This window comes from Macaca fascicularis, chromosome 18 (genome assembly GCF_037993035.2).
Source record: "Macaca fascicularis isolate 582-1 chromosome 18, T2T-MFA8v1.1".
Classification (NCBI taxonomy): Eukaryota; Metazoa; Chordata; class Mammalia; order Primates; family Cercopithecidae; genus Macaca; species Macaca fascicularis.
In genome coordinates this window covers 22,178,819-22,194,530 of record NC_088392.1, presented here as the reverse complement: position 1 = coordinate 22,194,530, position 15,712 = coordinate 22,178,819, and positions in this window count along the sequence as shown.

Here is a 15,712-nt window from a genome sequence, read left to right as displayed (position 1 = left end):
ATAACCTCAAGAGAGGAGTGAAGGATTCACTTGCCCTCATCTCCAGGCTTTGGAAGAGGGTGGGTGCCTGGCCAGGAGAGTGGCCACTGCTCACTGGCCCAGAGGAAGCAGGGCCACCGGCCTGATCCCACCTCTCCCTTCCGCCCATCTTCACTCCACTCTCCTCAACTACAAACCCCCCAAAAATAGAGACCTCAGGCTTTGCTCCCCTGCTGCAGGAAGGGAGAGCCACCGCCAGACACTGCCTGGGGTCCTCCTGTTCTGATCTCACCCGGTACTTGGAGTCAAAGAGGACCTGGCTTCCCTCTCGGGATACATGATTTTCTTCGGTTGTGACTCATTGTCTGTAAATGTTGCTGGAGATGAATCAGACCCCACCTGCTACCTGCGGCTGAGACGCTGCCAACAGACACAGAAAGGTGTGCGGCAGCCACCACCTGCCTCGTCTCTCCCAGCGCTGAAGGAGCCCACAGGTCCCCCGGGATGAGGTCTTCATTGTGGCTTTCCAGGCCTTCCTTAGGGCCTTTGGATCAGGGAAGCCTGCCCTAAACTGCACATTAGCGTCCATGACTCACCTTTGAAAAATCTCCACAACCAGGCCTCGCCCGACCCTGCAAAGACAGATGCAGTTATGCTGGGCAGGGACTCAGAGCAAGGGTTTTTTTGTTTTTTTTTTTTTTTTTTTTTGAGACGGAGTCTCGCTCTGTCGCCCAGGCTGGAGTGCAGTGGCCAGATCTCAGCTCACTGCAAGCTCCGCCTCCCGGGTTCCCGCCATTCTCCTGCCTCAGCCTCCCGAGTAGCTGGGACCACAGGCACCGCCACCTCGCCCGGCTAATTTTTTGTGTTTTTAGTAGAGACGGGGTTTCGCCGTGTTAGCCAGGATGGTCTCGATCTCCTGACCAAGCAAGGGGTTTTTTAAGTGCCCCAGGTCCTGGGCTGAGAGCGCCTAGTGGCTGTCTCAGACGCTCTAGCTCAGCTGAGATCCAGTGTCTTGGCCAAGTACACACTATGGGCAGGAGAGCTGGAGCAACGACACAGGATTCATGCCTTGAGCACGGCGTTCTATCATAGAATTTTTCTACTTAAGAAAGGAATTTGATAAAATTATTTTGGAAATTTATACAATATAGAAAGATAAAAAGAAGTCAATTAGATCACCCCTAAACCTTAACGCCCAGAGGTAAGCACTGTTAACATTGTGGGTTATGTTTTCGTTTATTTTCAAATATTTAATGTGTAAAACAGGTCACACACAACACACAGCTGTGCATCCTGCCCATGCCCAGCCAACCATGTTGCTAAAAACAGCTGACCATGTTTTTAGCAGGCTGTTGGCAAAGAGTGTCAAAAATATCTTAGAGCTGGGCATGGTGGCACGTACCTATAATCCCAGCTATTCAGATGGCCGAGGAGGGAGGATAGCCTGGGCCCAGGAGGTCAAGGCTGCAGTGAGCTATGATTGCATCACTGCACTCCAGCCTGGGCAACAGAGAGAGACCCTGTCTCTAAAATAGATACATATGTATTTTTTAATTGACATTTTTCAGCCCACTAATTCCATTTCTAAGAATCTGTTCTGGCTGGGCGCAGTGGCTCACGCTTGTAATCCCAGCACTTTGGGAGGCCAAGGCAGGTGGGTCACCTGAGGTCAGGAGTTCGAGACTAGCTGGCCAACATGGTGAAACCCCATCTCTACTAAAAATACAAAACAATTCGCTGGGCATGGTGCCGGGAGCCTATAATCCCAGCTACTCAGGAAGCTGAGGCAGGAGAATAGCTTGAACCCGGGAGGCAGGGGTTGCAGTGAGCGAAGATCACGCCATTGCACGCCAGCCTGGGCAAAAAGAGCAAAACTCTGTCTCAAAAAAACAAAGAATCTATCTTCCAAGAATGGTCAGATGCATGCAAAAAATTATTTACAGAGACTTTATTTTATTGTATTTATTTTCTGAGACAGGGTCTTGCTTTGTCACCGAAGCTCGCATGCAGTGGTGCTAACATAGCTCACTGGAACCTCGACTTCTTGGGCTCAAGTCATCCTCCCCATTCCTCCCAAAGCACTGGATTACAGGTGTGAGCCACTATCTCCAGCCAGCTTTCATTTGAATGTTATTTATAATAGTCAAAATTGTCAACCTCATAAATGTAAAAAGGTAGAGGAATCGTTTAATAAATTGTAGTTTTGCATGGCATCCTTTGAGGTCATTAAAATCACATTTTAAAAAAATGTGTGATGCCTATGATAATTGTCCCCTCCCACTGTCCCTCCCTCCGTGTTTGTCTTGATGCTCAATGCCTATATCCACGTCTTCCAGGAATGTCCCTCCTCTGATCCTACTGTAACCCCTTTGAATGGTACGAGGCCAATTGATCTTTCTCTTCCAGATCACTCGTAGCATGTATTGTCAGTACCAAGTGTTTTGGCAGTTTTTTCATTTTACTATTATTTGTTATATACTACTTCTATTTGCTTCTCTGGCATGTAGGTAAGAATGTGTGTGTGAGGCTGGGCGCAGTGGCTCACGTCTGTAATCTCAGCACTTTGGGAGGCCAAGGCGGGCAGATCATCTGAGGTCAAGAGTTCAAGACCAGCCTGCCCAACATGGTGAAACCCCATCTCTACTAAAAATACAAAAATTAGCTGGGTGTGGTGGCGGGCGCCTGTAGTCCTAGCTACTCAGGAGGCTGAGGCAGGAGAATCGGGTGAATTAGGGAGGCAGAGGTTGCAGTGAGCAAGATCATGCCACTGCACTCCAGCCTGGGTGACAGAGCAAGATTCCGGCTCAATAAATAAATAAATAAATAAATATGCATGTGAGTACATTTGTATCTGTGTGTGATTGTGTATGTATTTGTACGAGAGAAAGAGAACTCAGAATTACCAATGGCTCAAGGGCTGGAACTGTGACTTACAAATCTTCATTCTTTGCCAGCTCTTCAGTTTCAGCATAGCTAACTAAATTTATCTCCCTGGAATCTGTGCCGATGCCACAAAAACCTTTCATTCCGTGCGCAAGACTTTCTAAACTGGCTCTTCCTCTTGCATTGCCAGTTTATTTGGTGATATCACCCCTTCTCCTTTGGGCCACCCAGAGTTAAATTTTTTGGAATCCCTGACATAGAATCCTACCATTGCGTTTTCTAAAGTCTTGTCACGTGTCTTTTTCTGTTCCATTGCCACCATCGCAGGCAGCAATTTTCCATCACTTCAACTCTGTCTCCACTGAGCCATCTGCTGGCAGCCTCTTGGCCCTTCAAACTATCTCGTGTTCAACCACTTGTTTCAGGTACCCCATCACTTCTCTGGCTAAAAAGCCATCAATGGCCACTTATAAACTGTCATTATGAAATGAAGTGCTAACTTCTTATTCTGGCACATGGGTCCCTCCTTAATTTGATCCCAACCCATCCATCTTCCTGGTTTTATTTATTTATTTACAGATGGGGTCTCACCATGTTGCCCAGGCTGGTCTCAAACTCCTGGGCTCAAGTGATCTTCCTGCCTCAGCCTCCCAAAGTGCTGGGATTACAGGCGTGGGCCACCACACCTGGCCCATCTTCCTGTTTTATATCACACAACTTCCTGACTAATAATATCCCAAGCTCCTGCCAAGCTTTGTGTGCAACAACCCCAGAACACACCCTGTGTCCTCAGGCCTCCTCCACTTACTACTATGAGATTTGGATAATTTGCTTAACCACTTCCACCTTAACCCCTCATCTATAAAATGGGGATAATGCTAATGATACCTTCTTGAACTCCTGGCCTCAAGCAATCCTACCATCTCGGCTTCCCAATGTACTGGGATTACTGGCATGAGCCACCACACCTGGAAACACCTTCTTTACAAGGATTGTGGTGAAAGCAAAGCAGATGCAGGAATGCAACAACTATCATTTATTTGCTCACAGTTTTGCAACTGGAATTGAGCAGGCAGGGACTGCTTGGCAGCTGAGGTGGATCAACAGGGTGGAGGACCTACCGCCACGTGGATCACTCGGAGTTGGTGACTTGGTACTATTGGCTGGGAGTTCAGCTGGCACCATGGTCCAGGAATCTCAGTTGTCCTCCACTTGGACTTTGCAGGCGGCTTAGGGACTTCCTATAGTATGTCAGCTGGGTTCTTTCTAAGAGAGGGGAAGCAGAAATTGCTAGGCCTCTTAAGAGCTAGGCCTAGACCTAACTGGCAGAGCATAACTTCCATCACATCCTATTTGTCAAAGCGGTCATAGGCCAGCCCAGATCCCAGGGGGTGGAGAGGTAGGCTCCACCTCTCCAAAAGGAAGTGGTAAGTGCACCGGAGGAAGGAAAGAATAATAACAGCCATCTTTGAGACGGGTCACCACCTTAGGGTTTCTGCAGTCTTGTCTAGTAGAAGAGATGCTCAACGGTATGCATTTACTGAACTCTTAAAGCGTGTCACTTTTTTTTTTCTTCTTCTTTTTTTTGAGACGGAGTCTTGCTCAGTCGCCCAGGCTGGAGTGCAGTGGCACGATCTCCGCTCACTGCAAGCTCCGCCTCCCAGGTTCAAGCCATTCTCCTGCCTCAGCCTCCCAAGTAGCTGGGACTAGGTGCCCGCCACCACGCCCGGCTTTTTTTTTTTGTATTTTTAGTAGAGACGGGGTTTCACCGTGTTAGCCAGGATGGTCTCGATCTCCTGACCTCGTGATCCGCCCGTCTCGGCCTCCCAAAGTGCTGGGATTACAGGCGTGAGCCACCGCACCCGGCCAAGCGTGTCACTTTTGTCCCAAGATTGCTTGGATTGCTGCCATAAATCATGATCTGACTTTTCCTCTTGCTGTGATTAGTCATGATATTCCAAGTAAATATTAAGCTCTTTGGGGGCAAGACTCTTATCTACAGTAAACAATTTTTGTTCCCCCCACAGAGATGTACACATTGTTAACTATCTGTGAATATGCAGCATTTGACTTATTTTCGGCCCTAGCACTTGATTTATTGACAGTCATGGTACACGGAAGGGAACATAAGAGTTGCTTTTATTGAATTTTTGTTGGGTCAGGAGGCTTTCTGGGCTCTGGGGAAGACTCAGAGAAACGGCTCCTTTGTTCTCCAGCCCTGCCCAACCCAGAGCCTTCCAGAAGGGAAAGCTCAGTGAGGAGGCTGCAGACTGCCGAGGGCGTGTTGAGGAAATTCCATTCAAGACCCTCATTTCCGAAAGTGCTCTGTGATTAGCCCGGCTTTGTGCCAGCCCCAGTCCAGAGGCAGAGAGGCCAGCCCTTAGGTCACCAAAAGCACCAGGAAAATACAAATGCGGCCCCTTTACAGCCCTGCACAGGAGGTTAAAGGATTTGCTTTGTAGTTTGTTTATCTCACAGACTGAAGCCAATTATCCCAATTACTAAAAAAAAAAAATAAAGTTGACTACAGATTGTATTTTTAAGTTCATTTAATCTCCAAAACAGGCTGCTACACACAGTTTTCCTTTGGTTCCAACAACTCAGGCCTAGTCTCTGTGGCAGGGAGGGTAGCCCCTGAGGGTCACATGTCCGAGGGCCAACGGAGGTCAGAGGTCACTTAATCGTTCCCAAATGCGCTAGCAAGTAGCCATAGATTTGAACTTTGCATTGTTGCTGTGGACCTAGGGCCTTCTTGGGAGGGGAGAGCTGGGGGAGCTATCTCTGCAGTTCAAAGGCGGCCGCTGTGGTTTCACTTGGCTTAAGGTTTCAGTCCTTGAATCCTAAACACAATCCCGGCTGGCCTCCTGTGCATGGGAGGTGGGGGGTTGGGACTTGAGATGGACATTCTGTGTAACCCAAAACCGCAAGCCCTGCAGCTTCACGGTGGCCTCGGAGCTGGGAGACCCTCAGGATCAGCATCAGAGGCTGAAAATACCTGTGACTATTTTCAGAAGCCCATGAGTGTTGATGCAGAAGGCCCAGACCAGCCAAGAGCTCCTCACCTCCAAGCCCAGTGAGGACACTGGGATTCAGAAATGCACCCCAAGTTCTAGCCTTAACCACTAGCAGAGTGGGTGTTTGCTAGAATGTGTGAGTTGAAAAGGAAGTCAAAGGTCCTAGATGGTATAGTCCCCTCAAATAAGCATCTCCCCATATACCTGAAAATCTACCTTAAGTATGATGTATATTTATATCTATTGACATGGAAAGATGTGTTAAGATACAGAAAGTGCAAAATACAAGCCACAGAACACAGTTGGTTAGGCTGGGTATAGTGGCTCATGCCTATAATCCCGTGCTTTGGGAGGCCAAGGCGGGAGCATCACTTGAGACCAGGAGTTCAAGACCAGCCTGGCCAACATGGCAAAACCCCACCTCTACTAAAAATACAGAAGTTAACCGGGCGTGGTGGTGCACACCTGTAGTCCCAGCTATCAGGAGGCCGAGGTTCAGGAGAATCTCTTGAACCTGGGAGGCGGAGGTTGCGGTGAGTTGAGATTGTGCCACTGCACTTGCACTCCAGCCTGGGTGACAGAGGGAGACCCCATCTCAAAAAAAAAAAAAAAAGAAAAGAAAAGAAAAAAAAAAAGAAAAAAGTTAGGCTCAGACTTTCAACTGCACAGGGGGTTCAGTGCAGTTGAACAACCTCCAAGTTTTTCGAGGGTCAACTGTATTATATAGAATACGGTGCCGACTGTATACAGGATGCACACACACCCCTGCACATGGGAAAAATGTGGAAGAATATACATAAAAATGTTACTAAAGGTATCCTAAACAAGTAGGATTTCAAGTAATTTTTTTCTTTTTTTTGCATTTTGGAATTTACTTACACTACATATATATTATGTAATTTCTTCAAAGAAAATATCTCTAACATTCATACATAATTTCTTTAGTACAATGTTTTTCAAACTGTAATTTAGAAAACACCAGCATCATTAGCCTGGGCAACATGGCAAGAACCCGTCTTCATAAAAAATGGAAAAATTAGCTGGGCAAGATAGCACACACCTGTAGTCCCAGCTACTCAGGAGGCTGAGGTGGGAGGATCACTTGAGCCTGGGAGGCAGAGGCTGCAGTGAGTGGAGATAGCGCCACAGCACTCCAGCCTGGGTAACAAAGTGAGTACCTGCCTCAAAAAAAAAACAAAAACAAAAACAAAAACAAAAGCAGAAGGCTGGGCACGGTGGCTTACGCCTGTAATCCCAGCACTTTGGGAGGCCAAGGTGGGCAGATCACCTGAGGTCAGGAGTTCGAGACCAGCCTTGACCAACATGGTAAAACCCCATCTCTACTAAAAATACAAAAATTAGCTGGGTATCATGGCATCCACCTGTAATCCCAGCTACTAGAGAGACTGAGGCGGGAGAATCGCTTGAACCCAGGAGGCGGAGGTTGCAGTGAGCCAAGATTTGCACTCCAGCCTGGGCAACAAGAAGGAAACTCCGTCTCAAAAAAAAAAAAAAAGAAAAGAAAAAAGAAAAGAAAACACTAGCATCAGGCTTAGAAAGTTCACCGAAAATGAAGAATGAAGATTTTCTGGGCACTACTCAGACCTGTTAAATGGGAATCTTGGGGGCTTCAGGAGAGCTGAGGAAGGGTGTTTTTTATTTTTGTTTTTTTTTTCCTTAATTGAGACTGAATCTGGCTGTGACTCCCAGGCTGGAGTGCAATGGTACAATCTCAGCTCACTGCAACCTCTGCTTCCCAGATTCAAGCGATTCTCCTGTCTCAGCCTCCCAAGTAGCTGGGACTACAAGCACGTGCCACTATGCCCGGCTAATTTTTGTATTCTTAGTAGAGACGGGGTTTCACCACGTTGGCCAGGCTGGTCTTGAACTCCTGACCTCAAATGATCCGCCTGCCTCGGCCTCCCAAAGTGCTGAGAGTACAGGCATGAGCCACCACACCTGACTGAAGGAAGGTATTTTCAACACCCTCTTCAGGCAGTTCTAATGTAATGCGATCCACCTGTTAGGGACTAACTGTTTGTGTCCCTCCCCCGCAAATTCATAGGTTGAAATCCCTACCCCTAAGGTAATGGTATTAGAAGGTAGAGCCTTTGGGAAGTGATTATATCATGACTGGAGCTTTGGGAATGGGATTAGTTCACTAATAAAAGGAAGACCCCAGTGAAGTCAGCATCTGCAACCTGGAAGAGAGACCTCACCAGAACCTGACCACACTGGTACCCTAATCTCAGACTTCCAGCCTCCAGACCTGTGAGAAACAAAGTTCTGTTGTTTTATAAGCCATGCCATCTGTGGTACTTGGTTATAGCAGCCTGCACCATCTGAGTGGATGTTTGCTTTCTTTAAAGGTTCTTTGGCCAGGCACGGTGGCTCATGCCTGTAATCTCAGCACTTTGGGAGGCCAAGTTGGGTGGATCACTTGAGGTCACCAGTTCAAGACCAGGCTGGGCAACATGGTGAAACCCTATCTCTACTAAAAATACAAAAATTAGGCGGGCATGGTGGTGCACACTTGTAATCCCAGCTACTCGGGAGGCTGAGGCTGGAGAATCACTTGAACCCAGGAGACAGAGGTTGCAATGAGCCAAGATTGTGCTGCCACACTCCAGCCTAGGTGACAGAGTGAAACTCCATCTCAAAAAAAAAAAAAAGTGAGACATTCCAGTTGTGACCACTGAACCCCTCTGTCCCGGCCTTGCTGTCCCTGCTGGTCCTTCCCCCCTCCCTCCTTCCTATATGTGCCCAGGAACCAGAAATAGCCTATCCACCCTGAAGGAGTCGAACAGCGCTTACCCCTTACCACCAGTCCCCAGCAGAGCTTCCTGGAATCATTTTCCTCTCCCTTCCCCTTGCTCTGTTTTCTCTTTCACTTCCCTAGGCTCTTTGGCTAGGACTGGCTGCAGAAGTTGATTTGCACAATTATTTAACTTCGCTAGGAATGAAAGCTGTAAACCAAATTAGGTATGCCAGCAGGTAGCAGGCATAGGAGAAGAATCACGGCATACATCTGACCCTCGTCCTTGCTTCTCGTGATCCTAGGTAGGTTATTTAACCTCTCTAAGCCTCTGTGTCCTCAGCTGTGAAATGGGAATAGTCACACCTGTTCATGGAGTTGCTAAGAAGTTTAAAAATAAAATCAGCTTTGGGAGGCCGAGGTGGGCAGATCACGAGGTCAGGGGTTCAAGACCAGCCTGGCCAACATGGTGAAACCCCATCTCTACTAAAAATACAAAATTAGCCGGGCATGGTGGCGGGCGCCTGTAATGCCAGCTACTTGGGAGGCTGAGGCAGGAGAATTGCTTGAACCCAGGAGGTGGAGGTTGCAGTGAGTGGGATCACATCACTGCACTCCAGCCTGGGTGACAGAGCAAGACTCCGTCTCACATAAATAAATGCTTGCTTCTGCAAACCAGGATCCAGCACACTGTTTTGCAGCCTGTTTCTGGCCTGCAGCCTGTTTTTGTACTATCCACAAGTTAGGAATGGCTTTTCCATTTTTTACGGCTTGTAAAGAAAAACAAAATGAACACATGCAACAGAGACCATATGTGGCCCACAAAGCCTAAAAAATTTACTACCTGGCACTTAAAGGAAAACGTTTCTTGATCTCTGCTATTTGCCACCAAAAAGTCAAGGGTTTTAGCTGTCCTTTGCCTTCCTGCACAAATAGAGTTGTGTGGTTTCATATTTTTGTTTGTTTTTAAGTTAAAGGGGATTTAAAGATGTTTCTAAGCATGGAACAGAAGCCAAAGGCGATAAAGGACAGGAGCAGTTGGAGAAACAGAAGAGAGGGATGTTAATTAAGGAGAATGGTCTTGAAGTAGAGGTTTGAAGAAGCAAGTGGAGGGGAGGAAAGATGTATTTTCCTCTACCATCTTACATTCATGGCAGCAGCCCCCATAACAAAAGAGAAAAGCATACAAATGTAATTAATGTAAATTAACCACGGCATGAAGCCTTCAAAAGGAAATGAAAACCCAGGCCGGGCGCGGTGGCTCACGCCTGTAATCCCAACACTTAGGGAGGCCAAGGCGGGCAGATCACGAGGTCAAGAGATCGAGACCATCCTGGCCAACATGGTGAAACCCCATCTCTACTAAAAATACAAAAATTAGCCGGGTGTGGTAGCAGGAGCCTGTAGTCCCAACTACTCAGGAGGCTGAGGCAGGAGAATCTCTTGAACCCAAGAGGCGGAGGTTGCAGTGAGCCGAGATCGTGCCACTGCACTCCAGCCTGGCGATAGAGCAAGACTCCGTCTCAAAAAAAAAAAAGGAAAAAAGAAAATGAAAACCCAATGAAACAGTGAAACCTGAGTATTTTAATGCTAGATTTGATGAACGGTACAGTCATGGAGAAATATGAGGTAGCAAAAAAGTATGATCTAACAGCCATAAATGGGGAGGCTAGGCAAGCTTGTTTGTTCAGATTCTCTCCCTCCCTGGGTCTTCAGAGATGAAGATGCTGTCGTTCTCTGGGTAGAAGGAGGGTACCTGTTACATTAGGATTTCATGACCGGCTTCAGGGAAAGGTCAGAAAATCCTTCCTACGTGTTATAACCTGCTTCAAGGAAAAAGAGCAGAGAAAGTCAGATCTTCCTGCATAAACTCTTTTTTTAAATTAACTTTTTTTTTTAGAGATAAGGTCTTACTCTATCTGTTGCCCAGGCTGGAGTGCAGTGGTACCATCATGACTCACTGCAGTCTCGAGCTCCTGGGCTCAACCCATCCTCCCACCACAGCTTCCTGGGCAGCTGGGACTATAGACACACCACTGTGCCCAGCTAATTTTTAAAATTTTTGTAAATACGGGCATCTCACTATGTTGCCCAGGCTAGTCTTAAACTCCTAGCCTCAAGCAATTCGCCCACCTTGGCCTCCCAAAGCACAGGGATTACAGGCACACACCACGGCACCTAGCCCACACATTATTGCAGCTTAAAATATTTGAGGGTAGCATGTCCTGAATCCCATCAATGGGACACCTTTTTCTCTAAGGCTGGTGGTAATGGCTTAGGATCTCGTCCAATGGAGAAGATGATGGGATGGGAGGAGTGGGATAAAGGTTCCATGAGCCTGTCAAGAAGAAAAGGAAGTCCGGGCGCGGTGGCTCACGCTTGTAATCCCAGCACTTAGGGAGGCCGAGGCTGGTGGATCACCTGAGGTCAGGAGTTTGAGACCAGCCTGGCTAACATGGTGAAACCCCATCTCTATTAAAAATACAAAATTAGACCAGCCTGACCAACATCAAGAAACCCCGTCTCTACTAAAAATATAAAAAATTAGCCGGGCATGATGGTGGGTGCCTGTAATCCCAGCTGCTCGGGAGGCTGAGGCAGGAGAATCGCTTGAACCTGGGAGGCGGAGGTTGCAGTGAGCCGAGATGGCGCCATTGCACTCCAGCCTGGGCAACAAGAGCGAAACTCTGTCTCAAAAAAAAAAAAAAAAAAATACAAAATTAGCTGGGCGTAGTGGCATACGCCTGTAGTCCTGGCTACTTGGAAGGCTGAGGCAGGAGAGTTGCTTGAACCCAGGAGGCAGAGGTTGCAATGAGCCAGCATCACGTCATTCTACTCCAGCCTGGGCGGGAAGAGCAAAACTGTCTCAAGAAAGAAGAAAAGGAGAGGAAGCCAACAAAGGCAGGCAAAGACAATCCCCATGGCAGGATTGTCCATGGGGGAGTGGTGCCCACCTACTGGGGGTCAGGAAAACCTCCCAAAGACTTGGACATGGGCAAGAGAATCCTGGTGTCCTTGTAGTAGAGTGCTGGGTGTTTCTAGAGGCCCTTTCAGGAATCATCTGACTCCAGAGGCCGGTGTCTTGGGTTGTTTGTGACTGGCTAAGCTATTTAACAATTCTGTAGGGATGAAGTTGTAGAAAACTGACAACATAAATTTTCCTTGTCCATCAGAATGCACAGATTCCTGTTCATAGCAATGCAAAGGAATCATGTCTTTACAGAAAAAAAAATCTCTGTAAATTAAATTCTCATGAACCAATTTTAGCAGCTTACTGGTTTCCACATTCACGAATGAATTAAAATCTTTGATACATGTTCGTTTTATATTTGCATGAGTCAGGATTTTACTTTTTTGAAAACTAGAATTTAGCATAGGTCCTTCAAAAACAACAATAGGCCAGGTGCAGTGATTCACACCTGTAATCCCAGCACTTTGGGAGGCCGAGGCAGGTGGATCACTTGAGGTCACCAGTTTGAGACCAGCCTGGCCAACATGGTGAAACCCCCTCTCTACCAAAAATACAAAAATTAGCTGGGTGTGGTGGTGCGCACCTGTAATCCCAGCTACTTGGGAGGCTAAGGCAGGAGAATTGCTTGAACCTGGGAGGCCAAGGTTGCAGTGAGCTGAGATCACACCACTGCACTCCAGCCTGGGCAGCAGAGCGAGACTCCATCTCAACATAAAAAATAAATTAAAAATAAGGAGAAAACAGAAAAAACAAAAAAAGACAATAAAGAGTCTTGGAGATTAAAAACAAAACACAAAAGATAAGATGGGGCTAGGTGTGATAGCTCATGCCTGTAATCCCAACACTTTGGGAGGCCGAGGCAGGAAGATCACTTGAGGCCAGGAGTTCAAGAGCAGCCTGAGCAGCATAGTGAGAACCCATCTCAGCTAAAAATTTAAAAATTAGCCAGGTGTGGTGGCACGTGCCTGTTGTACCAACTACTTAGGAGGCCGAGGCAAGAGGATTGCTTGAGCACAGGAGGTCGACGCTGTAGTGAGCCCTGACGGTGCCACTGCACTCCAGCCTGGGTAACAGAGTGAGACCCTGTCTCAAAAACAAAAAGACGATTTTTAAAGTTTAATAGGCCGGGCAGCCTCCTTCCACATGCACTGTGTGTACCACACATTGCCTAGGAATTAAGAAAACTACAATTTGCACATTGCTTTCTCAGCTGTAGGAGCTGTTTTTCAACCCTATGAGTTTAGAAAACTGATATCAATGACTCCTGCATAGACATGCAAATGAATTTTGTCCAGTTGAAGTGCAACTGATCCCAATCTGCTACCACCACCACCGATGAAGCCAGTTCTGCCTCTATTAATAAAGGCACTCAGCATTCCTAATTGACCATATATTTATGTGTCTGCTATTTGGCATCTCCTTCCAATTGGTTTTTAAAGCTTTACTGGCTCCCTCATTAATGAGTTAAATAAAATCTTTGACACATACCTATTTTATAGCTGTATGAAACTCATTTCTTTTTTTTTTTTGAGACAGAATCTCGCTCTGTCTCACAGGCTGGAGTGCAGCGGTACAATCTCGGCTCACTGCAAGCTCTGCCTCCAAGGTTCACGCCATTCTCCTGCTTTAGCCTCCTGAGTAGCTGGCACTACAGGCACCTGCCACCACGCCCAGCTAATTTTTTCTGTTTTTCAGTAGAGACGGGGTTTCACCGTGTTAGCCAGGATGGTTTCAATCTCCTGACCTCGTGATCCGCCTGCCTCGGCCTCCCAAAGTGTTGGGATTACAGGCATGAGCCACGGCGCCGCGCCCTCATTTCATTTTTTAAATGATGTTACAATGTTTTTAAACAAAGAATCTGCCGAGAGTATCTCTGAAGCTATTCTGGTTCAGGAGGCTGCCTGATTCGCAAATTTTTTTTAAAAAATTGTCGGCCGGCTCCGGACGCAGTGGCTCATGCCTGTAATCCCAGCACTTTGGGAGGCTGAGGCTGGAGGATCATGAGGTCAGGAGTTCGAGACCAGCCTGGCCAACACGGTGAAACCCCGTCTCTACTAAAAATACAAAAATTAGCCGGGCGCGGTAGCCTCCCAGCTACTTGGGAGGCTGAGGCAGGAGAATTGCTTGAACCCGGGAGGCAGAGGTTGCAGTGAGCTGAGGTCGCACCATTGCACTCCAGCCTGGGTGACAGAGCGAGACCCTGTCTCAAAAAAAAAAAAAAATCTGTCAACTACATCTAAGGCATCTCATTAACGAGTCACTACAGCCTTGTGAGATCTCAACTGCCATTGTTATACCCTCATTTTGAGGATGACATAATTGAGGCACCGAGAGCTTAAGGTCACATTAGCAGAGAGTGGCAGAGTCAAGGCTGGGACTTGGGAGTTTTTGACTCCAAGTCTCCTGTCCTTTCCACTGTTAAGTTAAAAAAAGGCAAACACAAAAAAACCACCCCAGGGATGTAACTCCTTGGCCTGCCAAAAGTAGACAGCATTGGAAGTTAATGAGACTGCAGATGAGGACCAGTGCCAACAAGAAACTGGTATCTACTTATTTTTTTCTTCTCTAATAAGTTCACCAAACCCAAATTCTCAAAACCTGAATGTCTCACAAGTACTTTCCAAAGTCTTTTTTTGGTTTTTTTTTTGTTTGTTTTTTGTTTTTTTGAGACAGGGTCTCGCTCTGTCACCCAGCCTGGAGTGCAGTGGTGCATCATAGCTCACTGCAGCCTCAACCTCTCAGGCTCAAGCAATCCTCCCACCTCAGCCTCCCTAGTAGCAGGGACTATAGGAGGATGCCACCACTGCCAGCTATTTTTTTTTTTTTTTTTTGTAGAGACAAGGTTATGCCATGTTACCCAGGCTGGTCTCAAACTCCTGGACTCAAGTGATCCCCTGCCTCAGCTTCCTAAAGTGCTGGAATTACGGGTGGGAGCCACTGCACCTGGCCTTCAAAGTCTTACTGTTTTGTTTCCACTATAAATAAACCCTCCTCCCACGTATGTTAGCATTTTGGGTGGCTTCACTCAGAAGGGCTCTGCATTTTTCTCAATGTGTTCACTCCTTTTCCATGAGAAGCCCAAGATTTAATGAGCACCTTTGGAGGATGAGCCAGACATTGTAGAGGACAAACATTTCACACATCCCATCTACAGGACAGCCCGTAATCTCTATAGCCCTTCAGTCAGCAAATATTAATTACAGAAGAGTAATAAGGTTAGCAACACAAATATGAAAACGGGCTGGGTGCGGTGGCTCACATCTGTAATCCCAGCACTTTGGGAGGGCGAGGCGGGCGGATCACTTGAGGTCAGGAGCTCGAGACCAGCCTGGCCAACATGGTGAAATACTGTCTCTACTAAAAATACAAAGATTAGCCAGGCGTGGTGGCAGGTGCCTGTAGTCCCAGCAACTCAGGAGACTGAGGCAGGAGAATCACTTGAGCCTGGGAGGCGGAAGTTGCAGTAAGCCAAGATCGCACCACTGCTCTCCAGCCTGGGGGACAAAGCAAGACTCCATCTCCAAAAAACAAACGTGAAAATGAACAAAACAACAGAGGAGCTCTCCCTCAACTCGCGGGGTTTAACAGAGAGCCTCACAGACAGACGATCGCAGTCCACTAAGCCAACCAAGGGTTGGTGGGAGCATGAGGGATCTTGTCATTGAAAAGAATCATTGAGTAGGCCGGGCGCGGTGGCTCAAGCCTGTAATCCCAGCACTTTGGGAGGCCGAGACGGGCGGATCACGAGGTCAGGAGATCGAGACCATCCTGGCTGACACTAAAAAATACAGAAAACTAGCCGGGCGAGGTGGCGGGCGCCTGTAGTCCCAGCTACTCGGGAGGCTGAGGCAGGAGAATGGCATGAACCCGGGAGGTGGAGCTTGCAGTGAGCTGAGATCCGGCCACTGCACTCCAGCCTGGGCGGCAGAGAGAGACTCCGTCTCAAAAAAAAAAAAAAAAAAAAGAATCATTGAAAGCTTAATAGAGCTAGAGTTTATGTTGAGACTTGAAGAATAGGTAGAAATTTGCTTAGTAAATAAGGAGATGTCAGGTTGGCTGGGTGTAGTGGCTCATGCCTGTAATCCCAGCACTTTGGGAGGCCGAGGCGGG